The 20170-nt window shown below is 35.0% G+C and overlaps 1 protein-coding gene across 16 annotated transcripts in view; it reads right to left on the reverse strand.

Annotated features, from left to right (window-relative positions):
* LCORL (ligand dependent nuclear receptor corepressor like) overlaps positions 1–20170 on the reverse strand; it is a 166282-nt gene that overhangs the window by 125167 nt on the left and 20945 nt on the right. For 2 of the 16 annotated variants that reach the window (XM_032400073.1, XM_032400074.1), the window contains exon 1: positions 819–1339. The exons of the other annotated variants lie outside the window; for them this stretch is intronic. The gene's annotated coding sequence lies outside the window, so the exon portion shown is untranslated. Of the gene's footprint in view, positions 1–818; positions 1340–20170 lie in introns of those variants that run through there. 16 annotated transcript variants of the gene reach the window in all.

Here is a 20170-nt window from a genome sequence, read left to right on the forward strand (position 1 = left end):
GGTAAAATAACTGGCAGTTTTATTTTTAAGCTTAACTACTTATGCCCAATCTAAATGGGAAAGCATTCAAAGTTTCATCATTAAATATACTTTTAAAATAAACCACTTGGGAAATCTGGGTGGCTCAGTTGGTTGGTTAAACTCTTGATTTCAGCTCAGGGCATAATCTCATGGATGTGGGATTGAGCCCCCTGTTGGGCTCCGTGCTCAGTGGGGAATCTGTTGGAGATTCTCTCTCTCTCCCCCCCACCCTTTGCCCCTCCCCCACTTGCATGTGCACACATGTGTGTATGCACGCGCATGCTCTCTCCCCTTCTAAAATAAACAAATCTTGGGGTGCCTGGGTGGTTCAGGTCATGATCCCAGAGTCCTGGGATCGAGCCCCGCATCAGGCTCCCTGCTCAGCGGGGAGCCTGCTTCTCCCTCTCCCACTCCCCCCCCCGCTTGTGCTCTGTCTCTCACTGTGTCTCTCTCTGTCAAATAAATAAAATCTTTAAAATAAAACAAAACAAATCTTTCTAAAAAATAAAATAAACACTACTTATCACATTCAGGGAGTTCCTTCTACATCTAGCTTGCAAGGAGGTTTTTACTACCATCAACAGATGATGAATTTTATTTTTCATCTATTGAGATAATTGTGTCATTTTTTCTTTCTTTATCTCTTAATATATGTTAAGCCAACCTTTTCCCATTCCTAGGAAAAGCCAACATTATCATGAGGTATTTTTGCTGGGTTTCCTGTCCTACAGTTCCTTTAAAATTTCTGCATCTACGGTCACCATCAAAACTGGTCTATAAATTTCTTTTGTACTTACCAAGTTCTGATATTAATGTTGTGCTACCCTCATAAAATGAATGGTAATGTTCTTTTTCTTTACCACCTGGGAAAAATGAAAAAATGTAGATGTCTTGCTTGAATATTTGGCAGAAATATGCCAGGGATGACACCTGGAAATAAAGTCTTTCTAAACAGGCTTATTACCAATCCAATTTATTTAACTGTCATAGGACTACTCAGGTATTCTATTTCTTATGTAGCTGTCAATTTCAACTATATTTCTCAATTTATTTGCATCAAATGTTTCATTGTATGCTTTTATCTATCTAACGTCAACAGCATCAGCAGTCGTGTCCTCTTCGCTTTTCATTCCTTACTTTGGTTATTTATGCTTTCTCTTCTTTCTCAGTAAAGCTCATTAAAACTTTCTCAATTGTTTTAATTTAAAAAGAATCTTTTTGATTCCTTGGTCTTGTTTCGTATGCATGTTTCCTTATCCATTAATTTCTGCTTCTGTTTTTATTTCATGTCCTCTATTTTTAGTTTATCTGGCTCTTATTTTTCTTTTTTTTTAATTTTATTTTATTACGTTATGTTAATCACCATACATTACATCATTAGTTTTTGATGTAGTGTTCCATGATTCATTGTTTGTGTATAACACCCAGTGCTCCATTCAACATGTGCCCTCTTTAATACCCATCACCAGGCTAACCCATCCCCCCACCCCCTCCCCTGTAGAACCCTCATATGTTTCTCAGAGTCCATAATCTCTTATGGTTCGTCTCCCCCTCCGATTTCTCCCTCTTCATTTTTCCCTTCCTACTATCTTATTTTTCCTTTTTGAAATGGATGTTTTTATCTCATTAACTTTCAGCTGTTCTTCTTTCCTAATTTATGTATTTAAAGCTATCAATTTCCATCTAAGTATTCCTTTAAGCTACATTCCACAACTTTTGATACATACTATTTTCTCATCATTTGGTTAAAATATTTCCCAATCTCCATTATGACTCCTTTTGGGATTCATGGTTTTTGGAAGCATATTTTTAAATTTACCTGAAGAAAATGCCCCATATAACTTCAAGCCTTTGAAATTTCCTGAGATTGTTTTTATGGTTGATATACACAACTTCTGAAAATTCTCTGCATATACCTGAAAAGAACATGCACTCTAAAACTGCTGAATACAGCATTCTATATTTGTTCATTAGGTTAACATGTTACCTGTGCTCTTTAAATTATCCTTATTCAGTTTTGTTATTTTACGTCTCTTCTACTGATTGTTGAGAAAAGTATCTAAAATCTTTCATAAAATTGTGACTTTCTCTATTTCTTTGAACTTCTGCTTTATCTATTTTCAAGGCTGTATTATTCTTTATAATTTTATAACTGTTATAGCTTGCTGGTGAATAGAACTTTATCCAATTATGAAGTGACCTATTTTATTTCTAGCAATGATTTTTGCCTTAGACTATATGGTCTAATATTATACAGCTATAAAACATTTTTTGTTATTGTTTCTATGATATGTCTTTTCCAATTATTTCTTTACAATCTTTCTGTATTGTTAATATGGGATATCTTTTAAAAACACTGACAAAAAAATAAAATAACACTGACATTTTGTGAGAATTTAGTAATTTAAATTTAAAAGAGTTACCAATAAATTTGGTTGTTGTTTTTTTTAAGATTTTTATTTATTTGTCAGAGAGAGCAGGTGCACAAGGAGGGGGAGTGGCAGGCAGAGGGAGAAGCAGGCTCCCCGTTGAGCAGGGAGCCCAATGCCAGACTTGATCCCAGGACCCTGGAATCATGACCTGAGCGAAAGGTAGGCACTTAACCGACTGAGCCACCCAGGCTGCCCTATATTTGGGTTTAAATTTTTTATCTACTTTTGTTCTATTTGTATCAAGGTTCTATGGTTCTATTTCTCTCCTTTCTTGCAAATTTTGGAATTGACTATTTTTCATTCCATTTGTTCTTCCCTATCAGTATGAAAATTATGTCTTTTACTTCTATGCTTTCTGAGGTTAGCCCTAAAATTAGGATGTAAGTCTAAAGTTAATCAACATCTTTACCCACCATTGCAGAGGTTTCCTATTTATGCTACTGTTCTGTGTACTTTACTAAGCATTATGTTCTATTATGTTTAGACATATATTTACCATTGTCTTTGCTCTTCATTACTTATTATATCTCAGAGTATCCACCTTGGATTACTTCCCTTCTGTGTAAAGTAATTCCTTTAGTGAGCATCTGTTGCTGATAACACCCTTTTTAAGACTCTGAATAAAAGTGTCTAAGTTGTCCTCACTATATACTTTATGTTACTCTCTTCTGTATTTTACATCTCTTTCACTTAACTGCATTCTGGTTAATTTCTTCTACTGTATATATATTCCATTTTACAAATTCCCTTTATCATACAATCAGCTGACAAACACATCCTCTGATTTTTTTTTTTTTTTAAGATTTTATTTATTCATTTGTCAAAGAGACAGCGAGCAAGCACAAGCAGGGGGAACAGCAGGCAGAGGGAGAAGCAGGTTCCCAGCTGAGCAGGAAGCCCAATGCAGCACTCGATCCCAAGACCCTGGGATCATGACCTGAGCCGAAGGCAGACACTTAACTGACTGAGCCACCCAGGCATCCCGTCACCCTCTGATTTTTTTTAAGTCAACTTTAAAGAGATATAATTTTCATACAATACCATGTGTCCATTTTAAGGATAAAGTTCAGTAAGTTTTGACAAATGTATACTTTCACTTAATCAAGAACACAGTAAATTGTGTAAATTGCCTGACAACCCAAAGCCCTAAGAAACACTCACTTTCTGTCATTATAAACTAGACTTGTCTTTTCTAGAGCTGCATCTAAATGGAATCACAAAACATATACTCTTTTGTGTCTCACTTCTTTAACCAACAAACTGTCTAAGATTCATTCATGTTGTTACACGTATCAGTAGTACTTTCCTTTTAATTGTGGAGATGTATTCCCTTATATGGATATATGACAAATTGTTTATCAATTCTCATGTTCATGGACACTTGGGTTGTTTAGAATGTGTGGATATTATAAATAAAGCTGATATGTACATGCACGTATTAAGTCTTTATAAATATGTTATCACTTCTCTTTAATAAATATCTAAGAGAGCTATTGCTGGGTTTAGTGGTAGAGCTGTTTTGGTTTGTTGTTAAAATTTTAAGAGTTGTTTTGCAAAATGTCTGTAGTCTTTTACATTCCCACCAGTAATATGCAAGAGATCCAGTTGCACCAGAGCCTTATCAACACATAATACCGTCAATCTTTTTTTTTTTTTTTAAGATTTATTTATTTATTTGACAGAGAGAGACACAGCAAGAGAGGGAACACAAGCAGGGGGAGTGGGAGAGGGAGAAGCAGGCTTCCTGCCGAGCAGGGAGCCAGACCAGACGTGGGGCTTGATCCTAGGACCCTGGGATCATGACCTGAGCCGAAGGCAGACACGTAAGGACTGAGCCACCCAGGCGCCCCAATACTGTCAATCTTTTTAACTTTAGCACTCTAATGAATATGACTGGGTATCTCATAGTGGTTGTAATTTGCAATTCCTTGATGACTAATGACTGTTAGCATCCTTTCTATTGAAACGTCTATTTTGTTATTTTAACAGGGTAATGCTGGCCTCATAAAGCAAACTGAGAAGTAAGCTTTTCTTCTCTATTTTCTGAGTTTGTGTGTCTTAATATTTATTAACTATAAACCAGACCTGGAGTTTTCTTTATGGTAATGTTTTATTTATTTTATTTATTTTAATTTTTTTATTTTTTAAAGATTTTATTTATTTATTTGACAGAGAGAGACACAGCGAGAGAGGGAACACAAGCAGGGGGAGTGAGAGAGGGAGAAGCAGGCTTCCCGCTGAGCAGGGAGCCGATGCAGGGCTTGATCCCAGGACCCCGGGATCATGACCTGAGCCGAAGGCAGATGCTTAACGACTGAGCCACCCAGGCGCCCCTATGGTAATGTTTTAAATTATGAATTGAGTTTTTAAAATCAATATAAAATATTCAGGTTATCTAATTCTTAACTGAGTCACTTTTGGCCATTCATATAAGTTATAGTATTTATGTGCATAAAGTTGTTTGAAAGATTTTATTACCCTTTAATGTCTGTAGAATCTGTAGCGATATCCCCCTTTCATTCCCAATACTGGTTTAAGTACCTCCTCTCCTTTTTCAATGCTCAGTCCAGCCAAAATTTTAGCAGTTTTATTGATCTTTTCAAAATACCACTTATGGTTTCAATGATTTTCTTAATTGTCCGTCCATTTCTGTGATTTTGATTTCTAACCTACCTTCATTACATTCTTCCTTCTAATTACTTTTCATTTCACTTGCACTTATTTTTCTACGTTTTCCAGGTGGAAGCTTAGATCACTGATTTTGTCCATTGTCCTTTTCTAATAAAAACACTAAACTGTAAGTTTCTGTATATTCACTTTAGCTCCATCTCATAAATTCTGATAAACTGTCTTTCCATTTTCATTCAGTTCAAAATGTTTGCAATTTCCTTTATGATGTCTTCTCTTACAAATAGGCTATAAATGTGTTGTTTAATTTCCAAATATTTGGTCATTTTCCAGAAATCTTTGTTACTAAATCTGACTGAATCCCTGCAATCATAAGGCATGTTTTGTAAGATTACAATCATTTTAAATTTACTGAGATTTTTATTTACAAGTAGCATATGATGTATACGTTAGTGAATATTCCACATGCACTTGAAAAGAATGTGTGTCCACAGCTACTGGGAAGATTGTACCATAAATGTCTGTTAGACCTACTTGACTGATAGTGTTCTTTAAGTCTTCTGTAATCCTTTGCTTTTTTAAGTATTCTACATTTCTATAGATCTTTCTCCTTTAAGTTCTGTCAACTTTTGCTTCACGTATTTTGAAGCTCTGGTATTAGGTGCATATATTTTTTATTAGGTCTCCTTTGTGAATTGATCTCATCATCATTAAAAAAATGTTCACCTTTACCTTGTTCTAAAGCCCTGTTCCTTGAAGTCTACTGTGTCTGATGTATCAGTCACACCAACTTTCTTATGATTGGCATTTTTGTTATCTTTTTCCATCCTCTTTTAACCTATGTCTTTATACTTACACTGAGTTTCTTGTGGACAACACACAGTTGAATCTTCCATTTTTATCCAGTTTGTAAATCTCTACTTTTTAATTGAAATGTTTAGACCATTAACATTTAATGTAATTATCGATATAGCTGGGTTTATATCTACCATCTTGTTCAACCTGTTTTCTATCCGTCACATCTATTATGTATTCGTTCCTCCCATTCTCACCTCCAACAATATCCTTTTTGGTTAAATAAGAATTTTTAATTTTCTATTTTATTGCCACCATTAGTTTATTAGCTATCCCTCTTTAGATTTTTAGTGCTTCTACAGGGCTGCAAAGCTTTTCTCTTAAAAGTTTTAGAGACTGAAGTTTTACATTTAGGTCTACAGTCCATTTTGATTATTCTTTGTGAATGATGTGATAAGGGTTGATGTTCTTTTGTTCTATATTAACATCTATTTGATCCAGCACCATTTGTTGAATCATTTGTTTCCTTTTTACATTCTCCATTTCCCTCTTCATTATGTTTATGTTATCCCCTGGTCCTTGAGTACACTGAGCAAATTTTAACAGCAGTTTTAACATCCTTATCTGCTAATTTCATAATCTGTTATTTCTAGTTTAATTCTATTAACTGATATTTCTCCTGATGAGATACATTTTCCTGTTTTTGCACATTTAGTAATTTTATGTGGATGCCAGACATTATGAATTTTACATTTTGAGTCCTGGATTTTTTTTTTTCTTTTAAAGAGTGTCATACTTTGTTTACTCAAAAAGTTAAAATACTTGAAGATCATTTTGGGACTTTTTAAAAAAGGTTTCTAGAACGAAAGCACAAAAGTCTTCCCACATTATGTTTAGCTTTCATGGATCTCCACTGAGTAACTCTGTATTCCATGATTGCTCTTACTCTGATTGGTGGGAACCGGAATGACTCCCAGCCCTGTGTGAGTTCTAGCAATTGTTCAGATTACAGTTCACTGGTAATCATTCTTTCCTAAAAGTGTTATTTATTAGCTCTTGTGGATGTCCGTCCTACATATGCATTAACTGGTTTCCAAAGATTCAAGGGTAACATGTACTGGTTTCTTGAGCTCTTTTTCTATGTAGCTCCCGCTTTTCTGGTACTATGCCCCCACAAATTCTACCACTTAAAATACTCTGAATGCTGATCTCTGTCTTCTCAAGTCAGTGAGACCACTGGGCTCTTTTGGGGATCGTCTTGCCTGTGCTACAGTCTGGAAATGACCTCCAAGCAAAATGGTGGAGTGATCACAGAGCCTCTATCATTAATTTCATTTTTCTTAGGGACCACAGTCTTATGCTATCTGTTTTCCAATGCTGGAACAAATTTCTTTTAAATATATACTCCAGTTTCCGAGCTGTCTACACCAGAGGATAAATCCAAACCCTCTTATTTCTTCACGGTCAGAGGTGGAAGTTTATCTGCTGACTTGTTAGTTTAATAATTTTATTTATATAAGTTTTATTACGTTCTTTTTCAAATATTTAACATTTTTTATAGCTCCCCATTCCTAGCAAATATTTAGGTCTGTCATTTTTTTAAATATGGTAAGCGTGACCATTTTAAAAATCAGTATCTGATCATCCCAATATCTTATTGTGTATGAGTGTGTTCTGCTATCTCATGATTCTTGCTCATCCTACCTTTTTATTTGTGCACTTATTAATTCCATACTTACTGGCTTCTGCCCTCGAAAGATTAAAAATTCCAAGGCCTAGGATGGATGTACCCTCCTCCAAAGACGCTTACTGTTTGCTTCCAGAACCCACCTAAAGGCACCATCAGTTAGAAACCATCTTGTGGTAGGTAGAATGAATGGCCTCACAGAAATGTTCATGTTCCAATACCCACTACCCATGAATAAATTATATTACATGGCAAGAAGGCATTAAAGTCACAGATGGGATTAAGGTTGCTAATTAGTTGATCTTGTAATAAGATCATACTGGTGGACCCACTATAATCACAAAACTCTTTAAAATGGGAAGAGAGAGGTGGAGGAGTCAGAATGAGACGGCATCATTAGAAAGACCCAACTGGTCACTGCTGGCTTTGAAGGCAGAAAGGATCCACAAGCCATAGAGTGCTGGCAAACTCTAAAAGTTGGAAAACACAAGAAAATGTACTCTGCCCTGAAGCTTTCATAAAGGAATACAACACTGCCAACAACTTGATGTTAGCCCACTGAGGCCCACTTCAGACTTCTGACCCTCAGAACTGTAAGATAAGAAGTTAGTGTTCTCTTAAGCCACTAAATCTGGGTTAATTTGTTACAACAGTAGGAAACTAATATACATTTCTTAGTCCACTCAGGTGGTTATAACAAAGTAACAGAAACTGGTAGTTTATAAACAACAAACATTTATTTCTCACAGTTCTGGAGGCTATACGTCCAAGATCAGAGTGCCAGCATGGTCAGATTCTGGTGAAGGCTCTCATCTGGGTTACAGAATGCCAACTTCTCTCTGTGTCCTCACATAGTGGAAAGGGTGAGCTAACTCTCTGGGGTCACCTTTAAAAGGGTACTAACCCCACTAATCCCAATCCCATGAGAGCTCCACCCTCATGATCTAATCACCTCCAGAAGGCCCCACCTCCTAATATCATTAGTTTGGGCATTAAATTTTCAACATACGAATTTTGAGGGAACACAAAAATTCAGACCATAGCAACACTTCAAACCAATATTACAGCTAGAGGCAACTTGATTGTCAGGATACAGATCTGCTAGAAGGCCAGTCTGTGACCAATTCAATCTCAGGTTTTTTTCTCCTTTTACTTCTTCCTTTTCCTGCTCTGCTCATCAGGCAATGTTTTAGAACTGCAGAGAGGAAGGATGATTTTAGATTTGGTTGCTTTTACCCTGAAGGCATGGCCTTTTGAAGTCTAGCTTAATTTGCAGAAGATATCCTCTAAGAACGTCTACCTTGGACAAGCCCTAAGGCTTGAATTTTGATCCTTTTGCCTAGTTAGCCAGGAAAACACAAATAAACAATATTAACAAAGGACTTCAAGCTTAAGCAGCTTTGCCTCTTATTTTCTACTTACCTCTAACATTAGCCTCGGTATTCCCAACTGTCTTTTCAGCTCTAATTTTTTTTTTAATCTAACATTTTTTTCATTGCTTTCAGCAACAAGAGTTATCTATATAACTGAGATCAACCTTACCAAAAGACCAAAATTCCTCGTGCATTCAGTTTGACTATAATATAGAGTTCATTTATATAAATACATGCAATTTATCCACTTCTCTATTGACAGCTGTGTGACTTTTCACTTTTTTGTTATTATGAACAATGGTGCATTAAAAATCTTGATGAATGTGTCATCCTGTCCGAGTGTTAGTTTCTTCTCGACAGAAATCTGTAAGTGGAATTACATGGCCCTAAGGTATGCACACTTTCAACTTTACCAGATATTATATTATATTATTAAATCATTTTATAAGTCTATCAGCAATGTTTAAGAGTTCCTGTTTTCCCCCAAATAACCAAAACTTGGTATTATTAGACTTTATATTTGTCAAACACATTAAAATAAAATTTTAATTTAACATATTAGGTATAGCATTTTTTGAAATGTTCTACATTCCAATTGCCCTTTTGCCACTTTTCAACTGATTGTTGGCCTTTTAAAAATTCAGTCACAGTTTTATGCATTCTGGATGATAATTGTCAATTTCGTGAACTGCAACAATCCCCCAACTATGGCTTGACTTTTCATTTTGTTCTCTCGCACAGAAGTTTGTTTTATTTATTTATTTTTTTTTTTAAGATTTTATTTATTTATTTGAAAGAGAGAGACACAGTGAGAGAGGGAACACAAGCAAGGGGAGTGGGAGAAGGAGAAGCAGGCTTTCCGTGGAGCAGGGAGCCCGATGCGGGGCTTGATCCCAGGACCCTGGGATCATGACCTGAGCCGAAGGCAGACGCTTAATGACTGAGCCACCCAGGCACCCCAAAGTTTGTTTTATTTTAATAAAGCATACATACTTTTTTTTTTTGTATCTTGTTTTATGGCTTACAAATTTTTTCTTGGATAAAAAATTTTTTTGACAGAAATAATTATTTTACATGTGTATGTGTGTGTATAAAATTCTGAAGTTTTGCTTTCATAAAGGAATACAGCATATTCATATGTAGTTCTTAAATCCATCAGAATTCATTTTTTAGCAACAGTCTAATAAAGAACCCCAACTGTATCCCAAGCATTATACTATCTCAAATGAGGAGCACCTTGGTGGCTCAGTCAGTTAGGTGTCTGACTCTTGATTTCAGCTCAGATCATAATCTCAGGGTCCTAGGATCAAGCCCCACATCAGGCTCCACACTCAGCATGGAGTCTGCTTAAGATTCTCTCTCTCCCTCTCCCTCTGCCCCTGCCTCCACTCAGGCTCTCTCTCTAAAAAAATTTTACAAAATAAAATTTAAAAACAAATAAAAAAAATATTACCTCAAATGATTAGTAAGGCTACCTTTATGTCCCTGAAGTCCCTAAATGTAAGTCTATATTTTTTTAATTAATAGCTTTATTGAGATATAATTTACGACCATAAGATTTATTCATTGTAAATATACAATTCAGTGATTTTAATAGAACTCTGTATAATCATCACCACAATCTAATTTTAGAACATTCCATCACCTTGAAAAGAAATATTATACCCATTTATGAGTCACCTCATTCCTACTCCAGCCCTAAGTACCTATTAATCCACCTTTTGTCTCTATAGATTTGCCTTTTCTGGATATTTCATATAAATAAAGTCATGTAATCTGTGCTTTTTTGTGTCTGGCTTCTTTCACTGAGCATAATATCCTTCAGATTCATCCATGTTGTAGCATATATTAGTACGTCACTACAATTGTATATCCACTTATCAGTTTGATAGAACTTTGGGTTGTTTCCACTTTTTGGTCACTGTCAATAATGCTGCTATGAACATTTGTGTCCAAAGTGTAGACACATATTTTCATTTTTTTTTTTTTAAAGATTTTTTATTTATTTATTTGAGAGAGACAGAATGAGAGAGAGCAAGCACATGAGAGGGGGGAGGGTCAGAGGGAGAAGCAGACTCCCTGCCGAGCAGGGAGCCCGATGCGGGACGGGACTCGATCCAGGGACTCCAGGATCATGACCTGAGCCGAAGGCAGTCGCTTAACCAACTGAGCCACCCAGGCGCCCCATATTTTCATTTCTATTGGGTTGGTACATAGAAATAGAATTGGAATTGCTAGTTCATATGATAATTTTACGTTTAACATTTTAAGAAATTACCAAAATGAAAAAAAAAAAAGAAAAAAATTACCAAACTGTCTTCCAAAGTAGCTGGACCATTTTATACTCCCACCAGTGATTTCTCTACATTCTTACCAACACTTGCCTTTTTTATTATAGCCACTCTAGTAAGTATGAAGTGGTATCTCATTTTCCTAGTGACTAATAATGTTGAACATCTTTTTATGTGCTTATTGGTAATTTGTATATGTTCTTCAGTAAAAAAAAAAAAAAAGTCTATACAAATCCTTTGCTTACATTGTAACTGGGTTATTTGTCTTTTCATTACTGAGTTGTGGAAGTTCTTATGGATATAGGTCACTTATCAGACACATAATTTATCTGCAAATATTTTCTCTGCTTTGTGGGCTCTTTTCACTTTTTTGATGATGTCTTTTGAAGCACAAAGGTTTGTAACTTTGTGTAACTAAAGTCCAGTTTATTAACTTTTCTTTGTGGATCTGTTTTTAGGCTCTCCATTAATGTTTGTCTACTAATAAGCAAATATCACAATGTGTTAAGCATTACAAGGGCCTTAAAAAATATTAAAAATAATAAAAAAATAACATTTAATTTTTTAAGAAGTATAACATATAATTTGTTGACACTATTCTTGCTTACTTTATGGTTTTCATGGACACCAAAAATTTTAACTTAAAAAAAAAAATTCTTTTTGGTGTACCCAATGGATATGGTCAACATATATCCAGTAAACTTGCTAAACTCCTCTACCCATTTTAATAATATATCTATTGACTCTCTTACATTTTTCCATACAGATATGTGTGGAAAGCCACAAATGTAATTCCTCTTTCAAATTATTGTGCTTTTCTTCACCCCTAATTCTGTTGCTTCAGTTAAGGCCTCCAGTTAATGTTCAACAGGACTGGTAATACTCTAAATTACATACACAAGAACAAAGGTAAGAATTATAGCACATTTCCCATCCAAAACTGTGCAAGCCAGAAGACAATGGAGTGACATTTTTAAGTACTAAAAGAAACTATCAACCCATAATTCTAAACTCAGTAAAAATATCTTTCAAAAATGAAGATGAAATAAAGACATTCAGACTCCCCCCTCAAAAAAAAACTGAGAAAATTATCAGAAGACCCGCAATACAAGAAATATTAAATGAAATTATTCAAGCAGAAGAAATACAGACCCTTAGATCTGTACAAAAAAAAAAAAAAGAAGATTCCTCAAAAATTGTTAAGATAAAGGTAAATAAAAAAATAAAGGACAATTTTCCCATTCTCAATAACTCTAGAAGATAATCAACTATCTAAAGTAAAAATAGTAGTGATATTGGTTAATAGCATATATAAAATTTTTGCAAATCATATAACTGATAACAGACTTGTATCTAGACTAAATAAAGAACCCTCAAAACACTAAGAAAACAATTTTTAAAAAAATGGATAGAAGATTTAAACAGGATCAGCAAAGAAGACCTATGGATGGCAAATAAGCACATGAAAAAGTGCCCAACATCATTTATTACTGACATGCAAATCAAAATGCCAATAAAAGATCACTATACACCTATTAGAATGGCTAAAAAGAAACTGCTAATACTACATGCTGGTAAGGATGTGGAGCAACTAGATTTCTCATAAATTGCTGGTAGAAATGTAAAATGGCACAACTTTAGAAAACAGTTTGACAATTTCTAGTAAGTTAAACATATACTACCACATGATCCACAATTCCACTCCTGGACATTTACCCAAGAGAAACGAAAATTATATTTACACAAAAACCTGTACGCAAGTGTTCATGGGGTTTCATTCACAATTACCCAACCCTGGAAAAAACCCAATGTTCTTCAACTGTTGAATGGATAAACCATGGTACAATGGAATACTACTCAGCAAAGGGAACAAACTACTGATACATGCAACAATATGGCTATATCTCAAATCCATGTTAAGTGCATTGTTAAGTGAAGGAAGCCAGACTCAAAAGTACATACTGTGATTCCATTTATATAACATTCTAGAAAAAAGCAAAACTGTAGGGTCAAAAAGCAGATCAATGGTTGCCAGTGCCAGAGTATAGGTAAGGAGATGACTACCAAGGAGCACAAAATAACTTCTGGGGATGGGGCGCATGGGTGGCACAGTCAGGGTCATGAGATCAAGCCCCGCATCAGGCTCCCCACTCAGCACAGGGCAGAATCGGCTTGAGATTTTCTCTCCCTCTTCCTCTGCCCTTCCTGCTTGTGCTCTCTTTCTAAAATAAACAAATAAATCTTTATTTAAAAAAAGAACTTCTGGGGTTGACAGAACTGCTCTATATCTTGACTGTGGAAGAGTGGGTCATCCAACTGCTTGTGTGTCAGAATTCATAAAATTGTTCTCTGTAAATTATATTTTAACAAACCTTGCTAAATTTTTTAAAAATAGCATAAGAGGGGTGCCTCGGTGGCTCAGTCGTTAAGCGTCTGCCTTCAGCTCAGGTCATGATCCCGGGGTCCTGGGATCGAGCCCCGCATCGGGCTCCCTGCTTGGCAGGAAGCTTGCTTCTCCCTCTCCCACTCCCTCTGGTTGTGTTCCCTCTCTCGCTGTGTCTCTCTCTGTCAAATAAATAAATGAAATCTTTAAAAAAAAATAAAAAATAGCATAAGAGATTTAAAGCAGAGAAAGGTGAAGGCCATTACTGAGAATTAAATGAACTGTGAGGTTAGATGGTTTAATGGGTTATCCTTAAGAACAATAAAGTCAACCACAAATGACGTCAGGGTTTAAAGTAAAGATGGAAGACTGAAAATTAGTCATCAGTCATCAGTGATGTGGAAAGGTAACTTAGCTTCCCACATTTTCATGACATACCAAAAATCCCATGATCCTCAAAAATAAAGAGTCTTCTGTATGGGGTAGAATAATGATTTGAAAGCAAAAGCATGACACAGAGTATACACAGAGAAACTACTTAAAAAAAAAAACCAAAAAAACAAAACCTAAGATTCCAGAAGCAAAATATACCAAGAGATGGTAAGATACAGGAAGTAGTGGGTAACTAAAATAGAACAGAGGTAAAACTTGCTGATGGTAAGTAACCATATTATAAACTTAAGGGTAGGTACTATGCTGATGCTTTCTGCATTCCCCACTCTGCTTATCATAATGCTATTATTAAAGTTGACCTAAGGGCTACAAATCTAATACTGTATTTTTGTAATGAAAACACACCTGATTATAATGTTTTCTATCTGTAAATTACCTTTAGACAGATTCTTGAGTTGCTAGATTCTATTCTATGTTTTAAGTCTTATTAAATGTAGCAAGTCTAGTAACTTTGACCTATATTACATACAAACTGTCTTTTCCTAAGGTCACAATTATTTAAGGAAATGCTTTAGTCAGTACTCAGATGATAAATCCATTTAAGTGTATCTTTACTTCCATGGTGGTAAATCCATGCACTACACTCAACATAAAGCTATACTGAGTAAAACTACAGTTTACACAAAATTTCAGTACTTTCTATCTGCTAGAATCTTGCTACTAAACATTGATTCCTGGACTTAAATATAATAGACATTAAGGGAAAAGGCAAGAATTCAGACTTCAGCATTGGAGGATATAGAAAAAGATGGTGTCAGGTAAGGTTTTCCAAAAATGGATGACACCCAATCTGAGTCTTAAGGGAAAAAGGGAGTTAGTTGGCAAAACAAGGAAGGGCACATTACACATATAGAAAAGGAGATTAGCATATAGAAAGACATGGGGAATAGAAAGCTTAATATACTCAAGAACAGCACTATCCAATAGAACTGTTATATAACGATAGAGATGTTCTATATCTGTGCTGTCCAATACAGGAGTTGAGGAAGAAATTTAAAATTTTTATTTAGTTTTAATTAATTTAAATTTAAACAGCCATGCCTAGAAATTGAAAAACTATGGCAAAAATAAAGAATGTGATGTGAAGAAAAGGGAAATATAAAAGGCTGGAGAGATGAGCGTAACGCGGATCCTGAAAGGCCTAGTGCATTTTGTCAAGTAGTTAATTTTTACCTTGAAAGTCAGAATGAGCCATGCTAGGTCTTTACGTAGTCAAGAGACAGGATTAGCTTTACATTCAGAAATGATCACTCAAGCGGCAAGTGGCATACAGACTAAATGGGTAAAGAATAAAGATACAAGGCTAGAAAATTTGCAGAAATACAGCAGAGAAAAAAACAAGAACCTAAGTTTAGGCAGAAGTTTACCTAAGAGAAAGAAGATAGCTCTAAGTGATATAATACAATTAAGTGGAAATAATAATTAAATGGTGACATAGCTTCATTATTTTAAGGTGAGGTTGAGTGGAATTAAGATTTCTGGCTTGAGAAATTGAGTGAAGAAACATTCACCGAGACAGAAAATCCACGAAGTGGTTTTGTTTTGGTTTTGTTTTACATAATTGGTAGACATAAAAAGAGTTCACTTTTGGATATGCTCTCTTGGATATGTGAGCATAAATCAAGCAAAAACATCCAGACGCAGAAACATAGACTTAGAGGTCATCAGTACATAGATGGAAGATGGGAGTCCCATTTTCTAATTAATTAAAACAGACTTTCTTCAAGTATCAGAATAAAAAATTTTTTAATTACCACTTAAAAGCTTTTTTCTATTTAATTGCTAATACTGTAATGTTATCATTGTTTTTTACTACAAATATTTAGTATTTCAGTACACATAAACAAAAAGTCAATATACCATCTGGTACCCTGGCCTCCCCCAACCCCTGCCAACTCTCAAGACCTAAAAAATACTACATTATATCCCACCGCCAGCATTCACACAAAGCTGTTCCTTCAACCTACAATATATTCCAACCCCCCAGTTTTACCCCCAAAACATGTCTGGATAACTCCTACTAATTCTTAAAAACTTGGTATTAAGAATCAGTAAGCCATAAAACTCCTAGAAGAAAACATAGGGAAAATACTCCTTGACATTAGTCTTGGTGATGAATTTTTTTTATATGATACCAAAAGCACTGGCAACAAAAGTAAAAGTAAACATGTGGGACTAGACCAAACTAAAAAGCTTCTGCACAGCAAAGGAAATGACCAACAAAATGAAAAGGCAACCTACAGAAAGTATTTACAAACCAAGTGGTCCAGTTTTATATGATAAGGGGTAATGGCTAAAAACAATCCAATTAAAAATGGGCAGAGGAACTGAACAGACATTCTTCCAAAGACATACAAATGGCCAATAGGTACATGAAAAGGTACTCAACATCACTAACCAGGGAAATGCATATCAAAACCACAATGAGCTATCACCTCACACCTGTTAGGATTGCTGTAATCAAAAAGATAAGAGATAACAAGTGCTGGTGAGGAAGCGGAGAAAAGGGAACCCTTGTACACTACTGTTGGAAATGTAAATTGGTGCAGCCACTACAGAAAACAGTATAAAGGTTCCTCAAAACATTAAAAATGGAATTACCATATGATCCAGCAATTTCACTTCTGGGTATATATCTGAAGGAAACAAAATCACTATGTTGAGGAGATACCTGCCCCTCCCCACTTCACTGCAGTATTATTTACATAGAAACAACCTAAGTGTCCCTCAATGAATGAATGGATAAAGGAGATGTGGTATATATAGATAACAGAATATCATTCAGCCATGAGAAAGAAAGAAACCCTGCCATTTGCAACATGGCTGAATCTAGAGGACATCATGCTAAATGAAATTAGCCAGACAGAGTAAGACAATAAATCTGTGTGATCTGATCTCACTTTTATGTGGAATCTTACAAAAAAAGAAAAAAAGGTCAAATTCCTAGAAACAGAGTAGAATGGTGGTTACCACCGGCTGGGGGGGTGGGGGAGATGGAGAGATGCTGGTCAAGGAGAACAAGCCTTCAGTTAAAAGATGAAAAAGCTCTGGGGATCTCATCAAGAGCATAGTAATACTGTGTTGCGTACTGGAAATTTGCTAAGAGTAGATTTGAAGCTTTTTCATCATATACACACACAAAAGGGAACTATGTGAGGTAATGATGTGTTAACTCTATTATAGTAATCATTGCACAAAGTATACATTCATCAAATCATCACATTGTATACTTTAAAATGTACAATTTTATTCACCAATTATATCTCAGTAAAGCTGGGGGAAAATACTCACTGCCTCAATTTAAAGCTCCGTCTAATCTAATCTAGCTTTAGACTATACTAGATCCATTGTTTCATGCTTCATATTGTATAATACATGTATTATTCCCTTTGAAGCACTTATCACAATTCTAATTAACCATGTATAATTTTTAAAATGTCTCTTCCCAAGTAATCAATTATTCATTTACCAAATATTTACACATGAACCAGGTGTTCTAGAAGCTGGGGATACATTGGTAAGTAAGAAGAGACAAGTAGTAAGAAGAGACAAGTATTCTGCCCTCAACTCAAACTGGGAGAAGGGGAGTTAACAGGGAAAAAATTCACATAGATAAATATTTGATATTTTTATTTGATAAATGCCATGAAATTTTAAAATCTCCAAGAAGTAAAGTACCATGTCATCTTGCTTGCTATACTAGCTCTAGTGTCTGGCCCACATAAGGCACTCAAATATTTATTGAATAAATGAGGAAAAAATTTAACCGAGACCAAAGACAATTATTCTCAAAAAAAACTTTTAGAACACAGCCCAATTATAAGTTAAAAACTACCTGTTCTTAATAATTATCTTTCTTTACATTAAGTTTCTTTCTGAAATTCACAGCCATTTATTTATTTATATCCTATCTTGTTCTAAGAAGAAATACTCATATTTATGTCTTGCTTAGTTTAGTGCTTTTTCTATTTCTTACAACCTAAGACACTAGTTTCAATGTAACCACTGCTTCTTTTTTTTTTTTTTTTAAAGATTTTATTTATTTATTTGAGAGAATGAGGTAGAGCGAGCATGAGAGGGGGGAGGGTCAGAGGGAGAAGCAGACTCCCCGCTGAGCAGAGAGCCCGATGTGGGACTCGATCCCGGGACTCCAGGATCATGACCTGAGCCGAAGGCAGTCGCTTAACCAACTGAGCCACCCAGGCGCCCCACCACTGCCTCTTTCTTAAGCTGTGTCTATTGTTCTTCCTATAAGCCTATGTCAAATATATTTTCTACTACAACTTAAGGATTGTGGTGCCTCTATTAATAAACATGTCCCTATTACAAGGTCTTGAAGTCTCCCTAATCTCCAAACATGAGCATATAATTGGAACCAGTGGTATCTACTAAAATCAAGGATGCTACTAAATGTCCTACAATGCACAGGACAAAACTCCACAACAAGGAATTGTCCAGCCCCAAACGTCAATAGTGCCAAGGTTGGTTCAAAACTCAGGGTTAGGAAAACTGGGTCAATATGTCTGAATATACACTAAAAGAGAAAAACCCAAAGAATATCTTAATTATCCACCTCTTTCTCTGATTTACATTTATGCAACAAGTGTAAATCAAACTAGTCATAAAGAATTACCGAGGAATAAGCACATGTACAAAATAAATGGTTACACTGTACAAGGCTTAAACACAGTTGATTTGATACTATAATAATTATTTCACTGAATTTAAATGCTTGTTAGTCACTGCTGGGGAAAGTGATCTCATCCTCTCATTAAAACTATTAGCATTCCCTGATTTTTATATCTGAGTCTGTTTTGCCCTCTCATAAATACACGATGATAATGGATATGGAGTTAAGATCCAGGTTGGAGTCCCAGATTTCCCAACCTATCAGCTATATGATCTTCGAAAAATGACCTAACTTACCTAAATCACTAATCTTTCTTCTGTAAGACTTGGAATATTATCAACACTTCATATGTTGAAGATTTACTTATTATAATCAAACATTTAATAAGACTCATATATCCCAGGTACAGAGTCAATTTGTATAGAATTTTTAGTGAAATGTAAAGCAATAAACAAAAGCTAAACACTATTCGCAAACTAGAAATACACACAGGTATCTGAAATAGACTTTACACCTACTTGAGAATATATGGACAAACTCAGGAAATATATTCTGACCACTGTGTGTCCATATTATTTCCCTTTATCTTTTATTGTTTGTAAATTATTTTTATAGAGTTATAATACTAGAATATTCATAATTTATAGCATTGATGTCTGATTTTAATCAAGACTAATAGGTGAAACAACTAGATTTATATACAAATGAAAAGACAAAATATGGGGTAATAATATGCTCTAGGAAGAAACTTACAATAATTTAAATAAGAAGGTTTGTGGAGCATTTAAAATAATCCAGCACAGAAAAATTCAATGTGCAACTTTTACGAAAGACACCTTTGTACATAAAGTATATCTGACTCTCACTTTGAAATCATTTGTAGAAAGTAGACTATGAACGCTTTAAAGAAGAAGCAAGAGAAAAATATATACGTCCAGGAAGATGGAAAGGGAATAGGACAGGCAAACAATAGATGAGAATTTCGATTTCATCTGTCATGTTTTATTTCTTTAAGATGGAAGGTACTTGGATATACATAATACTACACTGTAAATTTTCTGGAGGCCTGATACAGTTCACAAATTGAAAAAAAAATTATAATTCCAAACAGTGAAACTGTTACCTTAAAGATTCACCTCTACTGAACATTATTCTCAGCAATACAAAAAATGTTAAGTTTACTGGAGTAACTCTCTGATTACTAAGGCTCTTATAATAGATATCAGAATCATTATTCTAATCAACTTTCACCATTTAAAAGAGCATAAGACTTTATTAACTCCACTTAAAACTCTTTGGTCCCTACTCCTTATAGGATAAATTACAAATGTTCTAAAAGAGCATACATGGCCTTCTCTGATCTAACCTCTACCTATTCTCCCACCTCATTTTACATAACTTCATCATAATTAAATTACAACATTATTGCCTTTGTTGTATTATCCCCAGTATCTGTCATAGTGATTCCTCTAATAAA

The sequence above is a fragment of the Phoca vitulina genome, unplaced genomic scaffold (assembly GCF_004348235.1).
Source record: "Phoca vitulina isolate PV1807 unplaced genomic scaffold, GSC_HSeal_1.0 scaffold3, whole genome shotgun sequence".
In the NCBI taxonomy this organism is placed as follows: domain Eukaryota; kingdom Metazoa; phylum Chordata; class Mammalia; order Carnivora; family Phocidae; genus Phoca; species Phoca vitulina.